This window comes from Orcinus orca, chromosome 4 (genome assembly GCF_937001465.1).
Source record: "Orcinus orca chromosome 4, mOrcOrc1.1, whole genome shotgun sequence".
NCBI lineage: Eukaryota > Metazoa > Chordata > Mammalia > Artiodactyla > Delphinidae > Orcinus > Orcinus orca.
Genome location: NC_064562.1, coordinates 127,618,066 through 127,640,276, shown reverse-complemented (window position 1 = coordinate 127,640,276; position 22,211 = coordinate 127,618,066). Strand labels below are relative to the sequence as shown.

At 37.0% G+C, this 22,211-nt stretch overlaps 1 protein-coding gene and 1 pseudogene across 19 annotated transcripts in view; one reads left to right on the top strand and one right to left on the bottom strand.

The window, feature by feature from the left end:
* Positions 1-22,211, bottom strand: part of ANK2 (ankyrin 2) — a 683,094-nt gene that overhangs the window by 287,450 nt on the left and 373,433 nt on the right. The window lies entirely within an intron of this gene.
* LOC117203263 (peptidyl-prolyl cis-trans isomerase A-like) lies at positions 8,981-9,459 on the top strand (annotated as a pseudogene).

Here is a 22,211-nt window from a genome sequence, read left to right as displayed (position 1 = left end):
TGCGCGTCTGGAGCCTGTGCTCCGCAACGGGAGAGGCCACAACAGTGAGAGGCCCGCGTACCGCAAAAAAAAAAAAAAAAAAAAAAAAAAAAAAAAAAAAAACCCTCATCCAAATGGAAAAAGAAGTGAGTCGCAGAAGATATATGTAATAACAAGGTCGTCTTCATAAAACAGGAAGAGCTGGCAGCTGTCACAGATATTTAACTCCTCATCAGCTCCTGAGTCCTCTCGTATTTGAACTTTATAGAAAGAATTGGAATAATGAACTCTATAAGACACTGGGGCACAAGCTACACTACTTTGACCGCCCTTCAGTGTAGCACAGTGGGGAGTGAGTTCCAATCAGTCCCTTGGTACCTCAAGGGCACTGGTGCTGTGTCAGTGGAAACTGGAGACAGAGCAGTGGGCAGTGGAAGAAAAGCAGTGATGTGCTCAAACGCCTTATGGCAGCCGATGAGATGGCTCACCAGACTTGATCATGAGCACGTGCTAGATCCCACCTAGACACCCCACCTCCCAAAATACAAGAGTGGTGAATGAGGGCAAGAAGAGTAGGCTTCTCAGGAGACCGAGATGGGGATATGGGTCATAAAATAAGACATGTGACTATTAAACTGACATCATTTGTATCCATGGCTGGTGAGGTCTAAGAAAATTTGGACATCCAGATGTGGTTTCCATCTGCCAGTGCCTGAATTACAGTTAACGAATACAAAACGCCACATACACAAAAACTATAGAAGAATATAAATATGAGCATGTGCAGACAGTGACATGTACAATATAAATGTATTTAGATGAGAAACTAAAGCAAGGGATAAAGATTCCATAGTTCCTGGAAAGCAGAAGGAAAAAAAAAATGCAGTGGTGGTGGCCTGAAGGAGGTGAGCAGAAAAAGCTCAGAAAAAACTTAGTAGTGGTGCAGATTTTCTCACAATTGGTCCTAACCAATCTAATTGGTATCTGAGGTTCTCCTTTTAGTATTTGAAGAATTTGACTTTCTATAGATGAATTATTAACATACTTATAATCAGAAAAATACAATATTTGCTTCACCTATTCTAATCTAGACTCTTTCCTTGGTCCCCATCATTTATTTGTGGTTCTTCTTGTCTACTGCTGGGGACAACAGAATAATAGAGAGAAATAATAAGGAGAAAGGACATGTCAAAGCATAGTTCAAGGTCTGAACACTCCCTATCTTCAGGCAAACCTCCCAGTTACCCAAACTCATCAATAAAATGGCTTCAAATTAACAGGGCCATTGTTTTGTGGATCCTTCATTTTCACCTATATAGATACAATTTCAGAGTTCTTAGAGCATCTAACCAAAATTAAAAGCTGCCAGAAAAAAAAAGGCACAAAAGAAAAAACAGGTAATACAATAAAGATATATCTTGAAGAAGTGTCAGCATAGCAGAGAGAAGTTAGCCAGGGAGAAGTCAGTCTCTTCTCTGAGAAAAAGAAAATCAGTGTAAACCTTCCTCTGTGAAAAAGTCCTGAGCAACAACTGCGTTAAAGTATCACCCAGTATCAGAACACTTTTTCCATATTGGGGGAATCCCAAGACTAGAGGGAGACAGTTCCCACCTCCCGTTATGGAAGACCTGATGTTCCATTTCACGAGCCCTGTGGATTAGCACATGGTGCGTGATCTTAGCTGATGTGTCATTGCTCTTTAAATTCACCTGTTGCTTTGAATCTAGCAGTGATGCTGTTCTGCCTAGACACCACTTGAGGCCAGTCACGCTACAGTATGAATTGCAGCCACACGAAATTAAACATATACTTACATCTAAACTGTATTTACAGAAACAGTGCTTGTGACCAAACACAAATAAAGGTACACAAATCTAATTTTAATTTTAAAATTCAATATAATAGTAAAAATTTTTTCTGGAGAAGAGATGGGATTTGGTTTTGACATTTCAGTTAAACACCTCCATCAATCCAAAGATAATTAAATATGTTGATTATCTTGATTGTGGTGATGGCTTTACGGTTTATACGTATGTCAAAACTTATCATATTGTACACTACACTAAATATGCACACTAAATATTTATGTCAATTATATCTTTAAAAGCTGCTAGTAGAAAAGAAAAACACACACACAAGAGCTATATACAAACACATGTATACACAAATACACACACATACACACACACATATACACACACATTCACACACAAGAGCTACACACACACACACACACACACACACACACACACACACACACACACGAGCTATACACTCCTCTCCAGATCAGTAAATTTTTTCTGGCCCTCTCAGCGCTGAAGTAATCATTTTGAATCCATAACCAAAGATCTTTCTTCAGATAAATGTCCAAATTTTTAAACTTTATATAAACATGGTTCCCTTGAGATTCTCTCTTTTCTAATGACACAAAGCCTTTTTCTCAGAGATATGTTGATAAGAAAAGTATTTATTTGTAAATCTGATGACTAAGCAAAATAGCATTCCTATGGTTTTTAAGAAACCACTCTTTTAAAAAAAATTTTTTTAAGTTATTTATTTATTTATTTATAGCTACGTTGGGTCTTCATTAATGCACGCGGGCTTTCTCTAGTTGCGGTGAACTGGGGCTACTCTTTGTTGTGGTACGTAGGCTTCTCATTGCGGTGACTTCGCTTGCTGCGGAGCTTTTTTTTGAATCACAGAGTACCTCAATGGGACATGACTTACAGATGTATTAAAATAAGCAGAAAAAAATGACCCAATTTAATTTGCATTCACTTTAACATTCAATTCAATTTAAATATTTATTAAATGTGCTGGCCACATGTTCACCAGGAAAATTTACCATGACTAATTGAGAAAGAGAAATAAAGGCAGCAAATGAAGAAAGGTCCAAGAAGTTCTACTCATTTATAAAAGTTTCATAATATACTCTGGTCTAACATAAACCCTGGCTAAGTTGATTATGAATCTGGGACAGGTTTTTCAGGCAAAGAAGAATTAGTCAACTCCAAACACTTCAGTTTTTGGTTATCGTAGAGTTGATATTTTGCTATAAACTTTATACCCAGAAAAGAGAAGCAACAAATTTCAGAGAGTTTTCCAGTGGAGAGCAGACAATTAGGGTGAAGTCACTGTCTTTCACTCAATGAAGAATAACTGTGTGCCTGCAATGATTCAGCCAGTGTGCTCACATACTGCCTAGACAATAAGGTGACAGAAAGAGGAGAGGACAGCAGACTTTTATTTGAAGCTTTGATAAATGAGCTATTACATTTTCAAATAACAAATTATTTCCTATAGAAATAATGGATTTGGGATTAGATATAGGCAATTAGGGTATATATGTGTGGCTGAAACAGTAATTTAATAATTTGAATGATTTTCTGAGCTTCTAAAAGTACCCAGTGTAGTGCCACAAAAGAGCAGTCATCCGAACACAAATTCTCATCATTAAGATAACAAATGCATAATAATTGGGTTTTGCCAGTTCTATAAAATCTATAAAATAGTACTATAAGCATTTTACAGCATTTTATGTTCTCATATAATATCCATGAAATACAAAGATGTCAAATGACAGGTCCAAGGTCAAGAGAATGGGACTAGAGTATAGTCTGTCTAATCCCTACTCCAGTGTTTCCTATACTGGGCTCTAACTAGAAAATCTTCCTCCTTTTAACTTCAATTTAAAGGCATATTTATATTGGTACAACTTTGGAAAACAATTTTGTATTGCCTCATAAAATTGAAAATGTGCAAAAAAAATGCATATCTATTTATAAGTATAGGGGATTCTGAAATAAATGTATTATCTCACTTGCCATGTGATCAGTAAGGTAATACAGTACATCAGATAAACAATAACTAAAATAACCAATGCAGGCATTTATTAACTGCATACTATGTGAAGGATGGTCCATACACCTTTTAACCATTAATCCTTACAATAGTATGAGGTAAGTATTGTTATTACCTCTATTTTCCAAGCAACTAAATGAAGATACAGAATTAACTGGTCCAGAATCAATGTAGCAAGTGGCAAGGAAGGAGGAAACTAAAATAGAGGTATAGTAAGTGACTTATTCAAGGTTGCACAACTAATTACTGGCAGAATCCAATATCTCTAGCCCAGTGATTCTCAAACTTTAGTGTGTACATGAATCACCTGTTGATGTAAATATAGGTTCTGATTCCCTAGGTCTGGGCTGGCATCTGAGATTATGCATTTCTTACAAGGGGATGCCCATGCTTCTGGTCTATGGATACACTTTGATTAGCAAGGATTTATACCATTGTTTCTGCCTCTATATCAAGTTACTTCTCACTAATTCTTCCATATATTTATTAAGCTTAATAGTTATTAAACCCCAGTCCCCACCGTCAAGAGTAAGGGCAGTTTTGCACTGTGATAAGTGCTATATATAACTTTGCTGTTGTGTATAGCATAGACTTTGACCACATGGATTTTAATCCTATAGTCAGACGCCATTCTAAATAAATCCAAATATTCTAACCTTAATTTTCATCTTTGTACATTACTAAATTTTAAAAGTAACTTTGAGAATGTACACTGACTCTATTTAAACCATCTTAGAGGAGAAAAATAATGTTTAGAGTGGAAAAACATGATTTTATTTTATAAGATTCTACCAGTCTTCATATTAATGAATCTTGTTTTTATCTGTCATTATAGTACCTATGATGAAAATTCCTTAAGTTTCATACAATACGTTCCAGAAGCCCAGTACACTTTAGACTCCTGCACATTATTACAATGTCTGAAAACTGGCCTTTGTGAAATTCAGTGGAGGCTGGAATGGGTGTCTGAGAGAGACCAGCAGAGAGGAGGTAGAGAAGAGTGATTAAGAGCAGACTTGGAAATCAGACTGCCAGGAAACAGATCTCTGTGCTCTGTGAATTTAGACAAATTTTATTCCCTCTCTATGCCTCAATTTTCTTATCTATAAAGTAGGGCTGGACTTCCCTGGTTGCACAGTGGTTAAGAATCCACCTGCCAGTGCAGGGGACACGGGTTTGAGCCCTGGTCTGGGAAGATCCCACATGCCACAGAGGAACTAGGCCCGTTCGCCATAACTACTGAGCCTGTGCTCTAGAGACCGCAAGCCACAACTACTGAGCCTGTGTGCCACAACTACTGAAGCCCATGCGCCTAGAACCCGTGCTGCACAACAAGAGAAGCCACCACAATGAGAAGCCTGTGCACTGCAACGAGGAGTAGCCCCCGCTCAACACAATTAAAGAAAGCCTGCACGCAGCAACGAAGACCCAATGTAGCCAAAAACTAATTAATTTTTTTTAAGTAGGGCTACCTAATAGAAACAAATGAATTAATTAACATGGAACTTAAAATACTGGCATGTAATAAGCTAACAATAATGTTAGCTACTGTTATTAAAAACTAATTTGTATAATTTTCAAAATTATTCATGCTGATCCATTCTTTGATTCAGAAAGGAGAACTATAGATGTTTGGTAATTTTTTTCTTTTTAATCACCCTTAAAATTGCGAATTTGCATGAAATTCATAACTATACTCTGGGAAAAATTTAATAATGACAAACATGGCAGAACACATAACATTTAAAAATAGAGAGAGAGATCAAGGAACACATCTTATAAAGGGTGTCCCAATCCAAAATATGATCAAAAGATCTGACTACTATTTTGTTTGCCTAGATTCCTGAATTCAGAATTCAAGGTAACTTGGAATTATATATATATATTTTTATCCTTTGTAGCTTTATAAGAGAGAAGTCAAATTTTCATGCTGTGTTGGTTTGCATTTCAATACGATGCTAAAGATAACTGATAAGAAGTATTTTTTAAAACAGCAGGTGCAATCTGTGCTGAAGTATTACTGCCAAAATCAGGTTTTATGATATAGTTCAGAGACAGGCAGAATCCATACCACTGTAGTTCAGGAGGCAGATAGACGGAGGTTCTTTTTTTCTCTTTGCACCCGTACACCTGATGGTCTCCATACTCTGTTACTTGTATACCATTGACACCCCGTTGTAGCCCCCAAAGTCTTTGACTATCAGACATCACAGGGGTGTTTGGATCCTTTCAGCCATAATTGCTTCACTGTCTCAAACTCAAATGCCTACACATGCAAGCAGGTTATGTAAGCATAGGAAGTGGAAATGATGGTGACCAGATCGCATATGCCCCATCTAAAGAGGGCAACTTCCATTCAGCTTCAAACCATTATGTTCAAGTGGGAATGCTGGCCCAATATTCTCAGATATTCTTTTTTTTTATTGGAGTATAATTGCTTCACAATGTTGTGTTAGTTTCTGCTGTACAACGAAGTGAATCAGCTACATGTAGACATATATCCCCTCCCTCTTGGACCTCCCTTCCACCCCCTCCATCCCAACCATCTAGGTCACCACAGAGCATGAGCTGAGCTCCCTGTGCTATACCAGATATATCAGATATTCTGATTTTTATAGAGAAGCTGGAATTTCAGACTTTTATGTAAAATCTTCTATCAAAATATTGACAACTAAGTCAATTTTTAAACATTACGTAAGCAAAACAGAATATGCCTGTAGCTTAGGCCATGTATCTTCTAATCCCCAGATGTTATTGTACAGGATGCAATTTGAGGAGACAAACTTATATAAAAACAACCCAAAAGACAACCAAAACCCAAAAAAGGAAACTTTAAATCCTTACAATGTCAGTTACCGGCGCCACTTAAGAACAGATCACTCAGGGTTAATTTTCAAGAACTTATTCCTAAATAAAGTTCCCAAATCTCAAGCAGCCTCCTCTTAGAAAAGAAATCTCAGGAGGCTATCTCTTTTTGTAGCACCATTTAGGTTTTCCATTTTAGAACTCCTTTTAGCACACCTCAATAATATTTTGAGATGCCAAAAGAAATTAGATTTTGGAAGGAGAAGGAGTTAAGAGTAATGACTTATTATGTAAAATGGTAGTTTATCAATTATTTGGTATTTTTATGAAAGTCATGTTCAAGGTTAGAATAATTCTTAGAAAGAGAGAATGTCACTGAGAAATCTTATATTGGGGGAAAGCCTTTCGATTTAGCAGGTATTTCTGCATTAGCCAGAACCATTCCATGTCCATAATATGATTCCACAGATTTCTTGGTATGAGAGCACTGGATCTAATAGTATTAAGTATCTGAAAGATGGCAAGACTTTGACTTCACACAGCTTTTACTTATTGCTTCATTCTACACAAACAACAACAATAAAAAAAATCACATTTCATAGCATTTTACAAAATTATTAATGCCTCTGTAAGTCTAGGTGAAAATTCCTATGCCCTATGAACTAGAGATTATGTTTCACATTTCTTTTTCATCTCTTTTTAATCTATTAAAAGTTCCTTTCAACTGCAAATCTAGCATCTTCTGTAACACCTTAGATTACAGAGGGCTCTATTTATAGGTTTTCAAGGTATCTTCATGCTCCTTCACAATGGTAAAGTATGACAAAATTAGGAGACATATTCAAGAATCTAAAATGTTGGGCTTCCCTAGTGGCGCAGTGGTTGAGAGTCCACCGATGCAGGGGACACGGGTTCGTGACCCGGTCCGGGAAGATCCCACATGCCGCGGAGCGGCTGGGCCCGTGAGCCATGGCCGCTGAGCCTGCGCGTGCGGAGCCTGTGCTCCGCAACGGGAGAGACCACAACAGAGAGGCCCGCGTACCGCAATAAATAAATAAATAAATAAAATGTCATTTTCTAACATTCTTTAGTGCTTTGGTAATAATGCAACATAATATAACATATTAAAAATTAAAAACAGAAAAGAATAGTGAGCAATTAAACACGGTCATAAAATGTTTGCAGCCATTCCCATCAGGAGACAAATTTTTTTTCCCACCCATTGAGTCTGGGCTGGCCTTGTGACTTGCTTTGACTAATAGAATGTGGTGAAGTAGCACTGCGGGACTTTCAGAGCCCAGGTCTTAAGGCACCTTGCAACTTTCATTTCCATCTTCTTGGAATGCTTCCTTGAGACCACCATGAAAAAAAGCTGATCGAGCCTGCTAGAGTATGAGAGAATCTAAATTGTTGTTGTTTTAAACCATTAAGTTCTGCTGGTTTGTTATGCTGTGATAATTAACTAGAGCAGAACTATGGCTCAGAACAATCAAATGATGTGTTTTAGCAGAACTGGGACTCATGATAGGTGAGACCATGGACATTAGAGCCAGAAAGACTGTATTCCAATTCATGATCTGGTCATCCAACTTCTCGGAGCTTCAGTTTACTCATCTGTAAAATATGGTGCTAATGATGTCTGTGTAACAAATTGTGGCACATGAGCTAATGTAAAAGACCCAAATACAGATAAATGTTAGCTGCCTTTCCAGCTCAGGTCATTTGTCTTCTGTTTCATTGTCTTTTGGAGACATAAAATGTTCTTCTTTTCTAAATAACATTTTGTAAAAGATTAATATTCTGAGGTTTTTGAGCTTTGTTACATAAAGCTCATTAAAGCAACACTGCGATCATGCTTTTAGGCATGTGAGACCAGTTGTTGACGATGGTGTGCTCTGAAAGTCTCCACTTTAAAATTATGTTTGAAAATTAAGAAAGGTACTAATGTTCTGCTCACATGGACATGCATATGCTAAAACACCACTGCTATCTGCTCATTCCTAGATGAACTGTAACTGTTGCCAACCACTAATGAAAGGCCCCCTCACATAGCCAGAGAGACAGACTCCTGTGAAAAACTCCTAGTGACCCAACTGTGCCTCTCAGGGAGCTGCCTACACCTCTGGAGAACCCCAGAGTCCCTGAGCTCAGGTTTTACAAGCCTGTGGTATCCCAGCATCAAGGGATAGCTGACATAGCAATTTATCAGCCCTAAACCTATCCAGTGAACAACACTCATGAGTGAATTAAAACTTCTTATAGAGAGCATACAACGCTGTTCTAGGAATTCTAGAAGCAATTAAATCTTCAAAAACAGTATAATGAGGCTCTGCAGATGCCAACGCCAACACCCAGCCAAGGTCAACCCACCCTGTTCTTTGACATCACAGTCAAGGGTGAGACCTTAGGCCACGTTTCCTTCAACCTATTTGCAGACAAAGTTCCAAAGACAGCAGAATACTTGCATTCTGAGCTCTGGGGAGAAAGGGTTTTGTTGTAAGGGTTGGTGCTTTCACAGAATTCTTCTGGGGTTTGTATGTGATAATGGCACTAGTGGCAAGTCCATGTAGGGGGAGAAATTTGATGATGCGAACTTCTTCCTGAATCACAGAGTCCTGGCATCTTGTCCATGGCAAATACCAGGCCAACACAAACAGTTCCCAGTTTTGCACTTGCACCGTCAAGACAGAATGGTTGGGTGGCACACGCAGGTAACACGAAAGAGGGTATATAGTGGAAGCCATGGAGCACTTTGGGTCAAGGAATGGCAGGACCAGCAAGCAGCTCACAATTGTCCACTGTGGACGACCCTAATAAATTTGACTTGTGTTTTAACTAAACCACCAGGTCATTCCTCCTGTAGCTCAGGAGAGCGCCCGCCCCCCCGCCCACCAGCAGGCAGCATCCTGTAATCTTCAGGCTCTTGCTACAATTCTTCAAGGTCCCCCTTTTCCTATATCCCTGCAGGTCTAGCTGGCTTCCAGACTTAGGTTTATGATTATAAAATAACAAACAAACAAAAAGGAGTACCAATGAAAATACTACATGGAGAAAATTTATGTTCAGAATCTAGAATTTATTTATAATTCATTTCTAAAAGTTTCCAGCCAGGATGTAAGATAATAAAGCAAATAAATTTTAAGCAATGATAAGTCATTCAAAATATGTGAAATCTCCGGAAGCTAGTATTACTTGAGCATGAAACAGTTGTTAAAAATACATTACTGGATGGACCTAGAGTCTGTCATACAGAGTGAAGTAAGTCAGAAAGAGAAAAACAAATACCGTATGTTAATGCATATATATGGAATCTAAAAAAAAAAAAAAAAGTGGTGCTGATGAACCTAGTTGCAGGGCAGGAATAGAGAGGCAGACATAGAAAATGGACGTGAGGGCAAGGGGTGGGAGGGCGAAGCTGGGGCAAAGTGCGAGTAGCACCGACATATATACACTACTGAATGTAAAATGGTTGGTGGGAAGCAGCAGCATAGCACAGGGATATCAGCTCGGTGCCTTGCGATGACCTAGAAGGGTGGGATAGGGAGGGTAGGAGGGAGGCTCAAGAGGGAGGAGATATGGGGATATGTATATGTCTATGGCTGATTCGCTTTGTTGTGCAACAGAAACTAACACAGTATTGTGAAGCAATTATACTCCAACAAAGATCTAAAAAAAAAAAGGTACATGTACACCTTCCCTATGACCCAGCGATTCACTTCTAGAGAAATAAAAACATATGTCCACAAAAAGGAAAAAAAACAAGTCACGTTGACTCCCGTGTTCATTGTACCATTATTCCCAGTAGCCAAAATGTAGAAACTCAAGTGTCTATCAACAAATGAATGGATAAACAAAATGTGGTCTATACATACAATGGGATATTATTCACCCATGAAAAGGAATACATTTGTGATGTATGCTACAACATGGATGAACTTGAAAATATGCTATGTGAAATAAGGCAGTGACAAAAAGACAAATATTGTATGATTCTATTTATATGAAATATCTAGATAGGCAAGTTCATAGAGACAGAAAGTGGAGTAGAGGTTCCCAGTGGCTGGGAGAAGAGGTGGATGGGAGATATTGTCTTATGTTTATAGTTTCTTTTTGGAGTGATGGAAAAGATTTGGAAACAGAGCAGTGATGGTTGCACAACAGTGTGAATGTAATTAATACACTGAATTGTACAATGAAAATGATTTAAATGACATATTTTTTGTCATATATATTTTATCACAATAAAAAATGTTTAACCCCCCCCCAAAAATACATTACCATATTTATATCTCTAGAACTTGGGAAAAGTCAAGTTCTGTGAGGAAATCCATCATTTTTAGAAGTTAAATAATTATTAAATAATATACATATAACTTTGAGATCTTGATTTTTTTCCCAAAAACTAAAAGTTAAAGTAGCCTTGGAAATTCTCCTTGTTTTCCTGCACTGAGGAAATGAATAAATCATCTCTATTTGATATTATTAATTGTTAACAATTTTCCCTGCTTTTAAGGAGTGCCAAAAAAAAGAGAAAAACAATGAACTTAATATAATGGATACACATTTTAAACTTCCATAGAATAAAATAACTCAAATTAAGAAGGAAAAACAGTCTAGAATACTTTACTGTAATGTCTGAAAGATTTTTGTAACTTGGGACCTTTACTATTTGGTTCTAATCTATTTTCCAGCCTCATCTCCCATTACTTTCCGATATACATCTTTGGTTTTTGTTTTGTTTTTTTCTTAATCTCATTAAACATTTTTCCAGACCTAAAAATATGCCTTGGCTTTGCCATGTGCTCCTCCCTTCCCTTCCTGGAAAACTCCTATTCATCCTTCAAACTCCATTTCACCATCATTGCCCCCACCCTGCGCAGTGCAGTTAGTTATGCTATCTACTGCATTTTGTTCCTTTCTTTATAATGGCACCTAACACATTGCATTGTAATTTATTTGCTTACACATCTCTGCGTATTTGAATATAAGCTTCGTGAAGCTAAGGGCTGTCACTTCTGTATTTCTGTATCCCAACATATACCTGCCACACACAGTGGCACTTTCATGACCTCTGACCTTATCTCTGACCATTCTCTTGGTGTTTCAAGGTCTATATTAAGAGAGTACTCTAGTTCTTAAATGAGTTCTGAGGCAGTTTTTATGTTTATATTAAATATAATATAGTACCTTAGTTCTACTATAATCTTCTGACCAATGATCAATAAATATATGCTTTGGACCAACTTTTGGGTTACACAAAAGGAAAAACCTGTAAGTAAATTGACTTGGATTTTACAGGGACTCGAAGCTGAAAGCAATCTTGCTAGGTCCTCTGTTCTTTCCATCTTTCCCTCTCCTGTCTATATTCATGCAGAGCTTCCAATAAACTGTTCCAGAAGATGAGAAACAATTTCTCTTAAAGAAAAATAGATCAAGTTTTATAAAGCCTAGTGACTGAACGTTCCTCCCTCCTCTAAACGCCTTAGGCTGCCATCTAAGCCTGTGCTGGTGGGCTTCCCCACCATGTTCCCACAGCCAGCCTTTCTGCTAACAGGGCCTTCAGGTAGTTCAACACTTTCACAAACTTATGTTCTAGGTCTATTTTCTCTATGATGAACTTTCTTTGATCTGCCAAAGGACTTTAATATGAAAAGTCACAATTTGCATCCATTGGTGACTTCTAGGTAGGCAATAAATATTACCACTGGGACTAATGAAAACAAAAAGCCTGCAGAAGCAAAAGTGCCACAGAAACCTGTGAAGGACAAAGATTGACACAATAAAGTTGGGCATGAGTAACCCACATGGAAACAAATACACATCATAAGTGCATCAGAGCAGGTGCAGGAAATGATTTAATGCAGGATTAGCCACAGGTAGAATGGAGACAAGTAAAGGGAAGGATAAACTACAAATCGAGAAATACACATAGGTCACAATACATGACAGGATAGAATAAGCTCAAGTTAATTATAAATCTAACCATAATTCATGCCTACTATAATATCTTATTTTTTTAATTGGTTTTATTCCCCAATGTTTATGACTCTCTACTGAGCTATCCTTTAAATTACTTTTCTGAAGCCCAGATGTGGATATTATATTTTCGTATTATTTCAGAATTTTAAGTCAAATATTGATAATGTAACTGAACTTTGTATTTTACATTTTAAAAAGTACCATGTGCCGGGCTTCCCTGGTGGTGCAGTGCTTAAGAATTTGCCTGCCAATGCAGGGGACACAGGTTCAAGCCCTGGTCGGGGAAGATACCACATGCCCCGGAGCAACTAAGCCCATGCACTACAACTGCTGAGCCTGCGCTCTAGAGCCCGCGAGCCACGACTACTGAGCCCTCATGCTGCAACTACTGAAGCCCACGCACCTAGAGCCCGTGCTCCAGAACAAGAGAAGCCACTGCAAGCCTCCGCACCGCAGTGAAGAGTGGTCCCAGCTCACCGCAACTAGAGAAAGCCTGCATGCAGCAACGAAGGCCCAACGCGGCCAAAAATAAATAAATAAAATAAATAAATTTATTTAAAAAAAAAAGAAGTACCACATGCCTGTTTTGAACTCGTACTCATCCTTCCAGAATCAATTCAAACATCACCTCCTCTGGGACACCTTCTACAGCAATCACTCCATCCCACCCAACACTGAGGTAGCCTCTACTCCAAGGGCTTATAAGCCTCCCTGAATATTCTTTATCAGATTGAGAAGTCTCTGCTTACTCTCTAACCCTCGTGAGACTGTGATCTTCTTGAGAAAAGCAACTTTGTCTTTTATATCTGTACTAAACAATTTTAGGCAATAAAAACTCAATAATGTATCAGTGAATAAAAAGTTTAAAAGTTACTTATACTAAATAAAATCAGTTTTGAAAAATATAGAAGAGTTATGGGTTCATTTAGAAATACACTGGAGCTGCAGCTTCGATGGCCCTTGTGAATTAAAAGAAAAAGCCTTAATATCTGTCCACTCCTGGAATTCTACTCTATGAATATTTAAAAGCTAATACACAAGATACGCCTACATCAGCAAAATGAATAAACCAACAATGCTGATCTGTTATTTCAGTCACCTTGTGATTCTCACATCACCTGCATCAGTGGTCATTTTTATAGATTGTACAAACTGCAAAATTCAAACTAATGGTCCTTTCCAGTGTCCAGGTAGATTCAGTCATGTAGGTAATGAAAACAGCATTACAAGATTACAGTTCTTACTCATCTAACCCTTACAATCCACAGTATTTTAAGCTGGCTGTTTAAACACTGTGAGTCTATATTTCTCATTATTATTATAATGAGAAATATCACTGTCACATCACTATATATCTCTTATTATTGGAGTGTAATTGCTTAGTCTATATTTCTTGTCCAAAAGGGGGCTAATACCTTTTCTATCTTTCTCAAAGGCTCATTGATGGGCTCAAGTGGCATAAGGACTTAGAAATATTTTGTAAAGTACTATAAAGACACAGTTAATCACAGAACTTTATTTTAGCAGCACAGAATGATTATATGTCATAATCATTATAATACAAAAGAATGTGTTGTATATATCTTCTAAATAAAACTAGCATCTTGCTTAGTAATTTTAGGTAAGCAACTACAGAAAGAGGGCTTTTTATCCCATTACTTAAAAATAATCACCTGAGGGAAAAAAGGAAATAACTATTTTGAACTTCCGAAATCTAAGAATATCTTCATAATCATCTACATGGGATTCTATTTGATGACACAACAATCCTCTAGTTCTAAAACAACAGTCCTAAATATATTCAATTATAGATTGATAACGTTTAGTTTTCATTTTTAAAAATAGCCTTATTTTTAATACCATTTCTCCAAAGACAATTTTCAGTTGTTGCTTGAATACAGCAATCATGATCACTCTCTTACCATAGCAGAGGAAGCAAGCTATTCACCAAAAATTCATGCTGTCCTTTCACAGAGAAGTGTTGTTTTTAGAAAATGGCCACCCACTGTTAACCTTGTCTTCCCACTCCTTTTGCATTTGGTTAGACTGTAAGACAGATTATGGAACCCAAGTAGAAGAAATACACACCCCTTTCAGATAAAAGTCCACAATTCTCCACATTTCATTTCCTCAGTTGGTCAACCCCGAGAGACACTCAGAAGCCCAATGTTACAAGAAGCAGAGTTTTTATCAACCTGAGTCTCTATAAACAGACCTGTATAAACTCAAGTCCCTGACAATGGTGTGCAGAATATATAAGAACCTCAACCCACAAAACACCATCATCACACTAGACTTTATGTGAACAAAAACTAAGCTTATTTTGTGCTAAGACATGAAATTTCAGGTTTGTATGTTACAGTGACCATCAACCATAACTCTTGTATCACCTAAATTTAGCATACAATCTAAATATCTTTTTTTAACATCTTTATTGAGTATAATTGCCTTACAATGGTGTGTTAGTTTCTGCTTTATAACAAAGTGAATCAGCTATACGTATACATATATCCCCATATCTCCTCCCTCTTGCGTCTCCCTCCCACCCTCCCTATCCCACCCCTTTAGGTGGTCACAATGCACCGAGCTGATCTCCCTGTGCTATGCGGCTGCTTCCCACTAACTATTTTATATTTGGTAGTGTATATATGTCCATGCCACTCTCTCACTTCATCCCAGCTTCCCCTTCCCACTTCCCGTGTCCTCAAGTCCATTCTCTATGTCTGCATCTTTATTCCTGTCCTGCCCCTAGGTTCTTCAGAACCATTGTTTTTTGTTTGTTTGTTTTTTTAGATTCCATATATGTGTGTTAGTATATGGTATTTGTTTTTCTCTTTCTGACTTACTTCACTCTGTATGACAGTCTCTAGATCCATCCACCTGGCTACAAATAACTCAATTTCGTTTCTTTTTATGGCTGAGTAATATCCATTAGAGATACATTTTCAGAAAAAAGTAACCTGAATGAATTACTTATTTATACCAGATGTATAAATATTTTACATACTTGCTATTGGCTAGTTTCTTTAATGAGACTGAGATTTCTTATTTCCTAAGCAACACTGTCACTATAAATCAATACATATATGTTATGGTTTTGAAATTCAATGCCCACATGATTCTGTTTGGCTCAGAGCACCTTATAGATTACATGGTGGGAGGAATACATTGTAATCCCCCTTTCCCACTCCTTATACCCATCAGTGATGGAACTGATTTGTGCTTCTGAAAGAAGATGGAGTTGAGGACAAGATGCAAGTCACTTGCGTAATCTAACTGCAGAACTAACTAGGAAATTATAGAGAAATGCACTGTCCTGTCCAATGGAGCTGAGGGCATGTATCAGAGAGTAACTCACACTACTTGTGCCCAAGCTGCCCAGACATGTTTCCATCTTTGAGACTCAGACAGATTTTGTAGTTTTAAGCAGGACCACTTTCACAAAGATGGCTCAAAATTTATAGCAGAATTTATATGATATTTTAAGAAACATAACAATGAACTCTAAATATATAAAATTTAAAGAGCTAGGAATAAATTACCAAGGCATTCTGTCCTGTAATAGTCATAAGATGCAAAGTATATTGAGTCAGAATATTTAAACCACGTTTTCTCTCCTGTCTTGTATAATATTCTCAACTGAAGCAATTATCCACAACAGAGGAATCCACTCATTGTGTTTCAAATACTGAAGCTGAATTGGTTTTGTAAACAGTCCAATGAATAAAATGAAAGGCTAAATTGTGCACTAAAACTAAACGTTTCATTAAGTTTTAATAATCCTGGCATTTCATCATTAATAATAGTATAAAATTAATTATTAAATAAAATGTATAGCCATTAAAAAAATCTGAATATAAATGTAATCCTGCAAAAATAAGAAGTAATGCATTCTTGTACCAAATGAACCTGAATTATTGTACACATTTGCTGCATATTTAAATGCAAAATGTAGATCATGCAAATCCAAAACCAAGTTAGTACAAAATGTAAAATTTTTGTACATTACAGATTTTCATGTATTACTTATTTGGCAAATATTTATCAAGTACTTAGAAGGTGCAGCCACTGTACTAACTGCTGGGAATATAAGTAGGATCAAGTTATTTTACAGGGAGTAAGATGGAAAAGTGTAGAATGTAATGATTGAGTTTACTTAAGTAGAAAAGATTTCCTTAAAGAAATAGCATCTAATCTGAGACTTGACAGATGAGTGGCCAGTTTTGCTTGTCATTAATAAATAACTTTTCATCATCATTAAAAGCACTTATCATTTATCATGCAAAACCATCTGAAGTCTAAACCAACAGCTATTACGTGCTCTCCACTAGTGATTTAAATAATCTATTCAACCATCAAAACACCTTGACTGTAAAGCAGAAGAGCAAGATTCTGCTAAGAATAGTTGCCATGACAGCAAAAATTTCCCCAAGAATTGTCAATGAGAATAACATTTTTACATTAAAAAATAGATCTTTTTCTATTAAATATTCAGCTTCTTATTACTTTATTACTAAATGGTCCTTAATGTCATGCTGCTAGGATCGAGATAGTTGAATTAGTGATTAACTCAATTAAATGGAAGCCAACTTTATTAATTTGGAAAAAAATGTCCAGTCATTGTAGCAGGGCATCAAAGACTGTTATCCTGGAGTGGAATCATGTTCTTTAAAGGAACTAATGACTATTGAGAAATATACTACTTTTTTTTTTTTTTTTTTTGCGGTACTTGGGCCTCTCACTGTTGTGACCTCTCCCGTTGCGGAGCACAGGCTCTGGACGTGCAGGCTCAGCGGCCATGGCTCCCGGGCCCAGCCGCTCCGCGGCATGTGGGATCTTCCCGGACCGGGGCACGAACCCGTGTACCCTGCATCGGCAGGCGGACTCTCAACCACTGCGCCAGCAGGGAAGCCCGAGAAATATACTACTTTTAAACTTAAAAGCAATCATCATACGTAGGAGTTTCCCGCTGATACCAGTTTACGCTGAGCTTAAAAATCTAAAGTGGTAAGTGGTACTAGATGTACACAGTAAAAATCTTATTAACAGGCCTAATTAAACGAAAAGACAGTCTGAGTTGGTGAAAACTCTATATTATAGTATTTTTTAAAAGAAATTAAACTTCTTTAAAATACACAAAATAATAGATTTCTGGATTCTGATAAGAATAATATATATTTTGTAAGTAATACCTTTGAAGTGCTTGAAAATAGTTTGTTCATGTATTTTATAGATTTAAATTTTCCCATACAATTTTGTTTATACTGTCAATGTGTTGATAGTGAATCAATGCGGAGGTTACCACACTGTCCCTAATGGGCCTTCCTGCGTCTTTTTTCTCTGCCATCCTCTCCCTCCCCATCCCTGCTATTTCCTACCCACAGCATCCCTGGTCTCACTTTCTCCCACATCTCCCTTTGTCTTTCTGTCCTAGGGAGATGGATTCCAAATACAAAGGTGTAAAAAAGAATACAAAATCAGTGGGTTACTTGCCCACTAACCAACAGGTGACAGGGCACAAACAGCAAAACTAGTAAGCAGGTGAAGCCAGCTACAGATGTAATGGATTTTTTTCCAAGTAGCAGGATTTCTTGCCTTCCATTTGAACGGTTTCTAACGGCCTTTCATATACGTATGCTAATTCCAGGCTTGAACATTTTAACCTGTCTAAGAGTATAGTCATGAAATTGGTTTTCCTGTGTAGCTTAGTCACTCACAACTGTAATCACCTAAAAATTGGTCATGGCTTGGAGGTTCCTTAGAAAACTAAAAATAGAGTTATCATATGATCTAGCAATACCACTTCTGAGCATATATCCAAAAGAGATGAAAACTCTAATTCGAAAAGATACATGCACCCCAATGTTCATATCAGCGCTATTTACAATTGTCAAGACATGGAAGCAACCAAATGTCCACCAACAGATAAATGGATAAAGAAGATATGGTGTATATATATATATATATATATACAATGGAATATTACTTAGCCATAAAAAGGAATGAACTAATGCCATTTGAAGTAACATGGATGGACTGAGAGATTATAATACTATGTGTATTAAGTCAGACAGAGAAACACAAATATATATGTATATATATATATATATATATATATAAAAAACTGAATCACTTTGCTGTACACCTGCAACATTGTAAATCAAATATACTTCCATTTTTAAAAAATTAAAATATAATCAAATATACTTCCAAATCAAATACTTCCAAATCAAATATACTTCCATTTTTAAAAAATTAAAAATAAAATAATAAAAATAAATAAAAAATAATTTGGTCACGGCTCAATTTAGAAAGTGACCTTTCAATTTGATTAGAACCTAAGGTTTATAGATAGTAGAGTCTATATCCATTATATTATATATTTTCTCAAAACGATATGGGAAGGAGACCTTCCAAAATGTGCACTTAGTAAGCAAAACTGTTTTTCCATCAAACAATTTAAAAGGTTTCCCAGGGCTTTTATACTTTATACTGATTTTTAAAGTCTTCTCGTGATAAAGAATAACAATGGAAAATATAACAATTAGGGGTTGACTGTGAAATGACAGACTGCTCTAACAATAAAACCAGATCTACCTTAATAAACCACACACAAATCACTTCCTCAGGAGAGCAATAGCGACTGTTTTGCTCTAGAGATCATCTTAAAGCCTAGCTAACCATGTGTCAAGTTCATCATTCTCTGAGGTCACAAAGGACCACAGCCAGATTAGCTAGAACTGCATCTGCCAGGAGCAAGACATTAAGAATGTCAGGGTGGCAACTGGCTCTCCTCTCTTAAATGAACGGTTAAAATCGCTTTCTGTTATCATCTTTGATTAGGTTTGAATATTTTTTGCTTTAGTTATTGTGTAGGTTCCACCTGTTTTACTGTGATAATTTTAGGAGGAAATGAGCCTTCTCTAGGTTTTAATTTCTCATTTTTAGAAAATAAATGGGTTATACAAAATATTCTGAGACTTTCCATCTTTGAAACTCTCCTCTAAGATTCTCTAATTTGGGAATTAGCAATTTTACCTGTATATTAAACTATGAGTTTGAGAAGAAAGCAGCTTACCATTTTGCATTATTTTTACATGAATGGCTAACCCTAAAATACCCTCTGGCAGTTGGTTCTTTAAGTGCTTCAATGTTCCTTTTTGAACTTTGTTTAGAATACTTATGGGTAAACATTGCTAGGTACTATGCAGCAGAGGTTTTACAATCAGCCTACTTAGGAGGCTCCAAATTTTGGTCCACTACTAACCAGTCAATTGACCTTGAGTGTATTGCCCAGTTTTTCTTAGCCTCAGTTTCTTCATCTTTAAAATGGCAATAACAATAGTATATCATAGTACTGATGAGAAGAATCAATAAGACGAGGCACATAGAATGTTTTGGATAATGCCTGGCACATGGGAATTGTTCAATAATTGCACTTACCTGTTTTTATATTTCTTTTCTCTACTAGGTTGTAACTAGACAGAGAACATTGGTAGCTACCTGTTGATGTGTCACCCTAGACACCCACTCTAGAAACCTGGCAGTTAGCTTTACACCCAGTCTATACCTGTTGATCTGACCTCCTTAATATTTCTTGAATTCTTCTTCCCATCCCTGACTACCAATGCGCCCACTGAAGAAATCCCCATCTATCCCCTGGATGATAATAGCATCCTTACATGTCTCCCTGACTAGATAGCTGCCAAAGTGACTTTTCTATAATATGAATATGGCCATCATTTCCTCTCTTGATCAAAACTCCACTGCCTAAAGGACAACGTAGCTTGGCTTTTAAGGATCTCAAAAAATATGGTGCCTGATCAGCTCTTTGCATACCAGGCTTTAGAAAAAAAATCATAGAATGATCTCATGGAGAGCATCAGGGAAGGTTTAATCAATAAGGTAGAAAGAGAATCAGAACAGTACAGTGTTCTGTAACAAACATCAATAGTATTTCTCCTTCCTCAAAAAGGCAGGAATACTGCTCTATAAATTGAGTAATAAAACAGCTAAAGAAACCATAGCAGGAAAGGCTCACACCTGGGTATTCTTCTATTCTGACAAGAAAGAGGAAAATGTCTATCTACCACAAAATTAATCAACTTTTGAAAGACAAAAGAAATCAGTGCTGATAACTCTATGAGGTTTAAGCTTAATTTTAGAAAAAAAAAATCATAATTCATCTGGGTCCAGCCTATGCCTCGGACAGGCTGTAACTGCTAAATCATTAGTAACATAGTGCTTCACTTGACCTTATTTCCCCAGACACCACTGCCACTACTGACCAGCAGAATCCAATATGCTGAGAGAATAATGTTATAAAAAACCCTTAGCAACTCTGCCTTCCGGAAGTGCTGCTTCTGCCAGTGACGTCACAGCTTGTCAGCTCAATATGCCACCGGCATATAGGTTCACTTCAAGTGGTGCTAATAGATAGCACCAGGCCATCCAGTTGCAGTCCACTTTGAGATCACATTACAAAGCTACATGAAGTCCCGGGCAAGGCAGGAGGACTGATACTATTTTACTGTCTCTTTAGCATCATTATGTACTTGAAAAGGAAAAGAAATCATAAGAAAAATAGGAACATAATCATCTAACAACTAACTGTAGTTTACAAACTTCTTTCTTACATGCTTTACAGGAGGTAGATAAAGCCAATATGACTCCAATTTTAAAGATAACTAAACTGGAGTTCAATTGAGTTTCCCAAGGTCACTCAATAAGATGTGGCCCTCACGTCTTCTGTCTTCATATTTTCTGTAGGTATCGCATGAGCAGAATCAGATAGACCGGGCCTCGGTGGTGTCTGCTTCTTATGCAGGCGTATTCAATATATGGGAGCAGGGCCCCTCTTGAGGGGCTTGGGCTTGGACTATTGTTCTCTGTAATAACATGGATGGCCAGCTGCTGGCTTTGATTCAGTAGCCAGTTGTAAAAAGTGAACAACACTTGCATAGAAGCAAAGTAGAAAGCAGCCCTCCTTGGGGACAGCTTGAACTCAATAAATAGCTCCATTAGTTTAAGGCGGGAGATATGCACAGGGATACAGATAGAACTCACAAAGGCACTGTTTCTTTCTACCTTTACTAATTGCATCTAACTTCTTTCAGTGGTTACTGGTTAATAGGACTGGGCAGATGGTCCTTAGAATTGAAGAGACATTAAAGGTTCATTTCTCCCATATGCCTGTTCTTAAACAGAACCACCCTTAACACCGTATCAGATTGTTTTGTTATATTTCTTTAAACTATATAAAGTCACATAAGCTATTGAAGCTACCTAACTACTGAAGCTACCTAACTATAAAAGTCACATAAGCTCATTGAAAAGATTTTGAATTATACAGAAAATTATCAAGAAAAAATTAAAATCACCTACAATTCAATACTCTAGATATGGCCGTTATTACATTTTGATGTGTTTCCATTCAATTTTTTACATGTATGTTTCTATCGTTTTCAGAATTAACTTTCTTATATCCTGCTTTTTTTCTCTTAACATTATATGAGCGAAGCTTGATTATATGATGAGAATCTTCCTATTAAATATTCTTGAAAATTTTTAATTTAAATGGCTGCACT